Here is an 8,424-nt window from a genome sequence, read left to right as displayed (position 1 = left end):
CTGTCGACTGAAAGATAAGACCAAGATGCTCCGACCACTGATACGATCTCCACCACTAGCCAACACCAACACTAAACTCAAAACAAATGCCAACAATTACCAAAATGTCCCTGGAAGTCAACTGGTCAACCCTTGGTCAAAGTCAAAGTCAAAGTCAACCTCCTGACTGACTCTACTCGCCGAGTCAACCCGATGACTCGTCGAGTCCCCATGCTCAAAACTTCCCCAATCCACGACTCAACTCGCCGAGTCACCCCGAGACTCGCCGAGTCTCACAACTCTGAGTCCCCTCGCTCTCAACTCACCGAGTCCTCCCTTGACTCACCGATTCATGGCTCAACCAGAAGAAAGTTAGGACCTCACGGCCAGACTCGCCGAGTCCAAGAACAGACTCGTCGAGTCCAAGGCTATCTTCAACCTACTCGCCGAGTTGTTCTTCCAACTCGTCGAGTTCCTGCCCATCTTCAAACAACTCACCGAGTAAACCTTTGTGACTCGTCGAATGCCTCTAGATCTTAACCCATACAGAATCCTTCCAGGCCATGCAGTTGATCCAAACCATAGATCTATCCTTCTACAACCCATCCATCACGTAATGTGGCAAACTTTACGTGAATCCAAAGATATCTAGGCATTTTACACTCTAGGGCTAGGGTTTGGGTCAAGATGGCTTCACCAAACACTCAAGAACAGGGACTTTAATGCACTCTAGACCTTCTCCATTCCAGATCTGAGGTAGCAACCTCAGATCCAACCTCCAAACTCAAAATACCACAAGCTAATCTTTCCAAATACTCCAAAATGATGAATCTAGATGAATAACAGCCCAAGCAACGAAATAATACCTCAAAAGGAAGCTCCAACAGAAGAGAAATCGGTATCTTAACAAAGCCCCTTGCTCCAAGCCTCTTAACTCTCCAAGATCTCCTACAAAATCTCTTCTCCAAGGTTCAAATGCTCTCAAATCCCTCATAAACACGCCTTAGGGTTTTCTGGACTTCAAGAGAGGGTAAAGAGGTTGGGGAGAGGGTATAATGTCCTTTAAATAGGGCTCATCCTCCGAAATTAGGGTTTTCTCCACTCAGCACCTACTCGCCGAGTCCAGCCTCCGACTCGCCGAGTTGGCCACTTAACACGCGACTAGAGTCGCGACCCTACTCGTCGAGTCCACCCATGGACTCGCCGAGTTGCCCTTCCACATTTACACTTTGAACCCTGAACTTGCACTCCTGAACTCGGGATGTTACAATGAAATTGACCAAACCGCTTCAATCAGACGGAGATTTAAAGACCATGAAGATACAGAAACACAAATCTTTCAAAAAATATCAAATAAAAAATGAAAAGAACTTAAGATAAAATAGCAAACGATGGATTTTGATAGCCCTAATTACGGACGATCCACCTCTTTTCGCCCCTCTCTCAGTCAATTCTAAGTGGTGTTGGACTGCTGGAAATAGCATCGGACACCTCGTGATCGGGTGAGAGTCCGAGAGAGATATATAGATAGATAGATAGATATAGAGAGAGAGCCCAACAACACATATTACCTGCAAATCCATGTGGAAAGCCTTCTTTGTTCCTAATAGACCGGTACACGATGGTGTACTATAGGTTCGATGGCGAGAAGAAACTGGAATAATCACCTCCAACAGTAGTTCGCTCAAAACTCACACAATCGATTTGCTAGAGAGTGAGGGGTGACGTTCTTGACGACGCGTTTCAGAAAATCGATTGATATCTTTGGAAAATAACAACGATGGTCAGAAAGGTGTTGGAAGAACGTGTATGAACGGCTAAAATCAAAGGGGATACCGATTTGAAAGAGCTAGGGGAAAATTAGCCAAGAAAAAGAAAACTCGTTTCTCAATGGAAAAGCAGTATGAGTCGGCTCAAAACTTAATATTGTATATAAGCATCTTTGAAATTTATTATATGATAAATGAGTTAATTGTTAACTATTTTTTTTAATGAGTCAATAAGATTATTTTGTTTTACGAGCAAATAATAATAACATAATATTATTATTATTATTATTATTATTATTATTATTATTATTATTATTATCTTTTGTAGGATTTAAATTTTTGAATGTCATTGTATGCCATGTGGGATAGATGACGCATATGAATCAATATCAAATAGGTAAGTGGTAATGACATAAAAGTAATTAACTTTTCATTTTTTTTATTTTGACACCGTATTTTTTCTGATACATTTAAGTCATTATATTTTCAATTGGTTGCAATTCTGACCAGTTGACCAGTTTGCTTCAGGTCATCCGGTTGCCACTGCCGACGTGACATGATTGTATGTCAGAAGCGAAAAAAAAGTTGCACAAAAATCACTATGTTTTCATCTTTTTACGATTTTGACACTAAATTTTCAATCTAATTTCCACCCCCATTAATGAAAATATTCGTTTGTATATAGTTTTTTTTTGCTTATTCTATGTTTGTAAATAAGATTTGAACTATAAAACCTTAATTTGTCACAATGTATACCCTTTAGGGTTCACTTATTCATTGATGCAATACTTTTACTGGATTTTTTGTCCTTTTTCCCTCGTTCCTTCGACCTTGCCTCGTGTATGTAAATAACTTGTTTTCATAACTCAAAACCATGCCTGCCTTTTGGTCGTAAAATCATTCCTAGTGCATGTTTCTTGACTCAAAATTAATCAATATATGCCTTTAATTTGATATTAAAACAGAAACAAAGAACCACATATCAAATTAAAAGAAAGAAAGAGACAATTAACGACTAACTTATGTTTTGCTAGCAGCATAGATCACATAAAGAGGACATGAAGGTACATTATTGGCAACGCCCGAACCAATATTAACAATGACACCTCTTTTCCTCTCAACCATTCCTTCAATCACAACTCTTGTTACCAAACTCGTACTTATTACATTCACTTTCATCATATTCATCAAACTTCTTCAACCTTATGGAAAAACCTAGTTGCATGATAAGTCACCCCTGACATTATTCACCAAAATACCCACATCCAGTTGTTCGCCTTAAATCAACTTCTGCATCTCCCTAACTTCGGTTACCATATTCTCATTGGAAAAATCCACAGTGCAAATCTTGATCTTGGTGGTTGGGTGCACCGATACAATCTCATCAGAAACTTCTTTAAGCTTGGGTAGGTTTTTATCAACCAAGATTTGGTGAAGACCCTTTTGAGCTAGTTGTAAGGCAAATGTTTTGCAACCAAGATTTTGTGAAAACCCTTTTGAGCTAGTTGTAAGACAAACGTTGTGCCGATGTCGTCAGTTTCTTCAGTTTCTTCGGTGATGATAACCCATAAGTCATAGTTTTTGAAGTTCTTGGGTGGTGGGAAGAAAGTGATAAAACCCCATTTGAGGATAGTGTAATGTGTTTAAAAAGAGAAAGAAATCCAAGTGGGCTAATGTCATAAAAACTCTCAAGTTTTCAGGGTTTTGTCGGTTTTACCCAAAGTTGAATTTTATGTCCGTTTTTACCCTAACATTTTCCAAAAAATGTTCGGTTTTACCCTTTTACCGGTGATAACAGGTTACAATTATATTAGCTTCACAAAAAACCCTTAAGTTTATAGTTTTTTACGTTTTTACCCTTAAGTTTATATATTTTTTTACACTTTTACCCTTTGTATTTTTTTTTCATATTATATGTATTCATGCAGAAAAATTATATTTATATACAAAAATTTTTTAATTAGATATTGTATTTACATTTTTTTAATGTTATTTCTTGGATAAACCATTTAAGATGTAAAAAAACACAAATTAATATGTTTTTAGAACTACAAGTACATATTTTTATGCATTTAAAAATATACATATCAATAAAAAAAAACTTGCTGAATCATAAACATGTTTATATAAGTATATACATATATTCTTAGAAGTGTAAATATGTATTTTGATATATGTTTTTTTTAAGTATAAATATATTTTTAGAAGTATAGATACATATTTATATATAATAATGTAAAAATATGTATTTATACTTCTAAAAACTATATCTATAAAACACGTATTCATAATTCTAAAAATATTATTTATCTTTTTAAATAGTATAACCTTGCAAACACACACACAAACAAACAAACACACACACACACACACACATATATATATATATATATATAACATTAAAAAATATATAAATACAATATTTAATTAAACATTTTTTTGTATATAAATACGATTTTTTCTACGTGAATACGTATATTTTGAAAAAAATATTTAGGGTAAAAGTGTAAAAAAATTATAAACTTAAGGTTAAAAAGGCAAAAAAGGGTAAAATTAAGGGTTTTTTGCAAATTTAATTTAATGGTAACCTGGAAAACCTGTTATCACCGGTAAAAAGGTAAAACCAAACATTTTTTCGAAAATGTTAGGATAAAAACGAACATAAAATTCAACTTTGGGAAAAACCGACAAAACCCTGAAAACTTAAGGGTTTTTATGACATTAACCCAATCCAAGTACAAAAAATTGAGCAATTATGTCTCTACATTTGTTTATTTCATTTATATTTTTTTAATCCATTGTAAATATATTTTATTATATTATAGGGTAAATGGAGCAATTATATCACAAATTGAATAAAATAAAAAATTTAGTGTCAAAATTTAAAAAAAAAAAATTAAAAACTTAGTGTCAAAATCACAAAAAGTAATAACATAGTGTCTTTTGGGCACTTTAGCAACCAGATGGCCTAAAACATACCGATCAAACTGTCAGAATTATAACGAACTGAAAACATAGTGTCTTAACTATAATAAACAAATACGGTGTAAAAATCAAAAAGAAAAAAATTAATTACTTTTGTGTTGGCAAAGGATAGCATAAAAAGAATTTTGGTTAAAAATCATAAGATAATTAAAGATTTAAAATTCTCAACTGAAGATTTAAACTTAATTTCACAAACAACATAACAAATTAAAGAGTAAACAACTAAATGGCTAATTTTAGATTAACAATTTATCAATGTTAATTACTAAATCAAACTAAACTAATAAAATATTAAAAGATTAAAGTAAATAAATAAATAATACTTGTTCTTATCTTGAAACTGAAAGAGAAGTCATAGCTGTCGTTGTGAAGCAGTAAGCAACAAAATGAATAATAGTTTTTTTTTTGAATTGTTGTCACACAATGCGTTTTCCAATGTCCACCGCTTCTTCCTTAGTTTACACATTGGCTTGGGATAATAGTTAGGGATGAGCGTAGGCGGGTACCCGCCTCATTTGGCGAGAACCGGAACCAGAACCGAAACCGGCGGTTCCTAGAAAGTTAGAACCGGAACCGGAACCGCTCTAGGCAATTCTTAAATATTTGGAACCAGTCCCGGAACCGGCGGTTCCGGTTCCGGGAGCGGGTAACCCGGTCGCATTAATTTTGTTAAATTTTTTCGATAAAAAAGTCCCGACGGATCCAATAAGTACATCAATTCACCTCTCCATTTTATGTGAAATGAAAGAAGGGACACAAGTCTTGGATAAGAATCTACAACGCACTAGAACGCCCTTGTTGACGATCCTTTACTCCGACAGCATCTAGGGTTCCCGTAATTTAGTTCGATCCAAATTAAATCAATTCGGACCAAAGACGGACAAAATCGGACCAATATATTCTAAACTGGTCTAAGTAACACACATTTATATGAAATTATATATATATATATATATATATATATATATATATATATATATATATATATATATATATATGTATATATATATATATAAACCGGTTCCGGCGGGTACCCAGCGGGTAGCGGTTCCGAAAAAACGAGAACCGGAACCGGAACCGCCTAGTTCCAAAACCGGCAGTTCCGAGGCGGTTCCGGTTCCAAAAGCGGGTACCCGGTTCCGATGCTCATCCCTAATACTAGTTGCACAATTTTTTTTCTAGGAGGTGCACCATATATTAACAAAATCTATTTTTTTTTCAATTGTTGGGAGAAAACAAGGGGTATCATTGTTTGATTGTATCAGAATCAACTTCTTATAGACCCGGTTAGAGGCATATCATAAACTATAATATAATTATAATATCAAACAATTTGAATCTGACTGGAACTTTTTACCACTCAACAAAAAAACATATCAAACAGGCTTAAGTATCATCAATTTGTGAAATTAATCCTTAAAAAGCTACACATACACTTTGATATATGAAAAATTGAAGAAGTGGTTTGTCAAAACTACATAAACAATTTCTTTTATAGAAACACATTTTTTTCCCTCTATGTTTGTGTTCGTATTTGTACAAAATTTTGTTTATAGTAAAATATTGATGTAATCTATGAAAAAGACAAACATAAATGATTTAAGATCTAAACATGTTTTTTACATGATTTCTTAAATCAAATTTATCTCGCTATCGAACATTTGCTTTTCATAATACAATAACCAAGAACGGTTCTTTGAGACTGTCACATACAAAATGGAAACTCATTGATTATTAAGGTGATTAAACGCAAAATTGAAATCTTATTTATAGATATAACTCGGTCTAAAGAACCAATCATGTATTTAATTCTATAATTAAAAATAAAAGAGAAAATTATAAATGTAGCCAAATACATTATTTACTTTGTGGAAAATAGCCCAAAAAAACCAAAATTACATTTTTAGCCACTAAAATTGCAGATAGGTATAATCCATCTACGATTTCGTCATGCCATCTGCGAACGTACAAGTAGCTAAAGCATAGACGTGCTTTAGCCACTTGTACGTTCTTATGTGGTTTTTTTTTGCTGTATATATATACCCCTTTTTCTAGCCTAAAATTGCAGATGGACATAACGATTTCCTCTATATTCACCTGCGATTTAGTGATTTTTTTTGTTTTTTTTTTTAATTTTTTTTTTTATATTTTTGACTACGAAATTGATAAGGTTTAACTACGAAACAACCTTATTATATATAAACTTTTTCAAAAAATTATAATTTTTGTTGTTATTTCTTTGGAAATTTTGTTAAAAGACATGTTATTCTTTTTATTTTTATCTTTATCGTGTAGAAAAAGAAAAGTATAAGTTTGTTTGTAATTGCAAGCAGCCAAGTAGTTGCGATGTCAACAATCACGGCCACAAAATGTTGAATCCAGTCTCATCCCAGTTGAGTTACGACTTGTCGACCGACCTCACTCGTTTTTTACTTAATTCTTAATCTAATTATTAGTTAAACCCTTCCTTCCGTTTAAAATTAATCTCTAATGAACTGTTAACTTTCTTGTTAATCTGGACTATTATTTTGTGTTTATTGAATATGTTATAAATATGATAGCTAATAATAATTTATTAGCTTTTAATTGTAATTTATAGAAAAAAAAAAGGAAGGGAGTTGCATTCACTTTAAGGCTATGTTTGGCGTATTAGCTGAAAAGCTAGTTGTTAGTTGAAAAGTTAGCTGATAGCTGAAAAGCTAGCTGTTAAATAAAAAGTTAGCTGATAAAAAATAACGTTTGGTAAAACTAGCTGAAATATATAAAATTACATAAAAGAGTATGTGTTTCTATAATTAATTAAGGGGTGTATTTGGAAAAATTTTAAAAAGCTACTCTAAGTAGCTTTTCAAAAAGCTAGCTTATAAGCTACTTTTTTGTTTACCAAATACGACAACATAAAAAAAACTCGAAAAATAAGCTAGCTGTGACGCGCCAAACAAAACCTAAGTGGTATTGCCCGTAGTATAAGTAGTATAAGTAGAATGTACAATCTAATTAAACATGCATCAAGTAAAGTCCAAGTCCAACCAAACAGGCTACACAAAATAGAATATAATTGTCAACTCATGTATAAGAGAGAGAATTTCTCTAAAAAAGATAGTACAAAAAAACGTTTTTATACAAAATAGCTACGAAATCGCATATGGAATGTACAAAATCGCAGATGGACTGTTCCATCTGCGAACGTACAAGTGCATAAAACACAGATGTGTTTTAAACACTTGTACGTTCGCATATGGAAATGTGAAATCGCAAATGGGTTTAATCCATCTGCAATTTTAAGGGCTAATTTTGTAATTTGGATTTTTTTGGTTATTTTCCACAAAATAATTAATGTATTTGGTTAAATTTGTAATTATCTCAAAATAAAAAGTTAATAACAAAATCCATTTAATATCTCTTCTGATTGACGGATTATGTAAATGAAAGCCACTTTTGATTCACGTACCACCTCTATACATGGTCAGATGATTTTTATGATCCATTTTGATTTCGATATAGAGATCCCACGATGTTAAAATGATTAAGTCTTTCCACATAATTGTTGTACACATCTTTTTCTTTTCATTCCAAAAAAACAAATTTCACAATATTCATAATAGTTTAAGAGTTAAGTGGTCTTAATACATTAAGCCATGTTTTATGGGTTAACCCATTAAGTCATTATATCTTAGATTAGATAGCAAAC

The 8,424-nt window shown here is 32.9% G+C and overlaps 1 pseudogene; it reads right to left on the bottom strand.

Annotated features, from left to right (window-relative positions):
• Nucleotides 1-1,243: 1,243 nt before the first annotated feature.
• LOC111881668 (very-long-chain 3-oxoacyl-CoA reductase 1-like) lies at nucleotides 1,244-3,373 on the bottom strand (annotated as a pseudogene).
• Between the last annotated feature and the right edge of the window lie 5,051 nt (nucleotides 3,374-8,424).

This window comes from Lactuca sativa, chromosome 7 (genome assembly GCF_002870075.4).
Source record: "Lactuca sativa cultivar Salinas chromosome 7, Lsat_Salinas_v11, whole genome shotgun sequence".
Taxonomy (NCBI): domain Eukaryota; kingdom Viridiplantae; phylum Streptophyta; class Magnoliopsida; order Asterales; family Asteraceae; genus Lactuca; species Lactuca sativa.
This window is presented reverse-complemented; position numbering and strand designations above follow the sequence as displayed.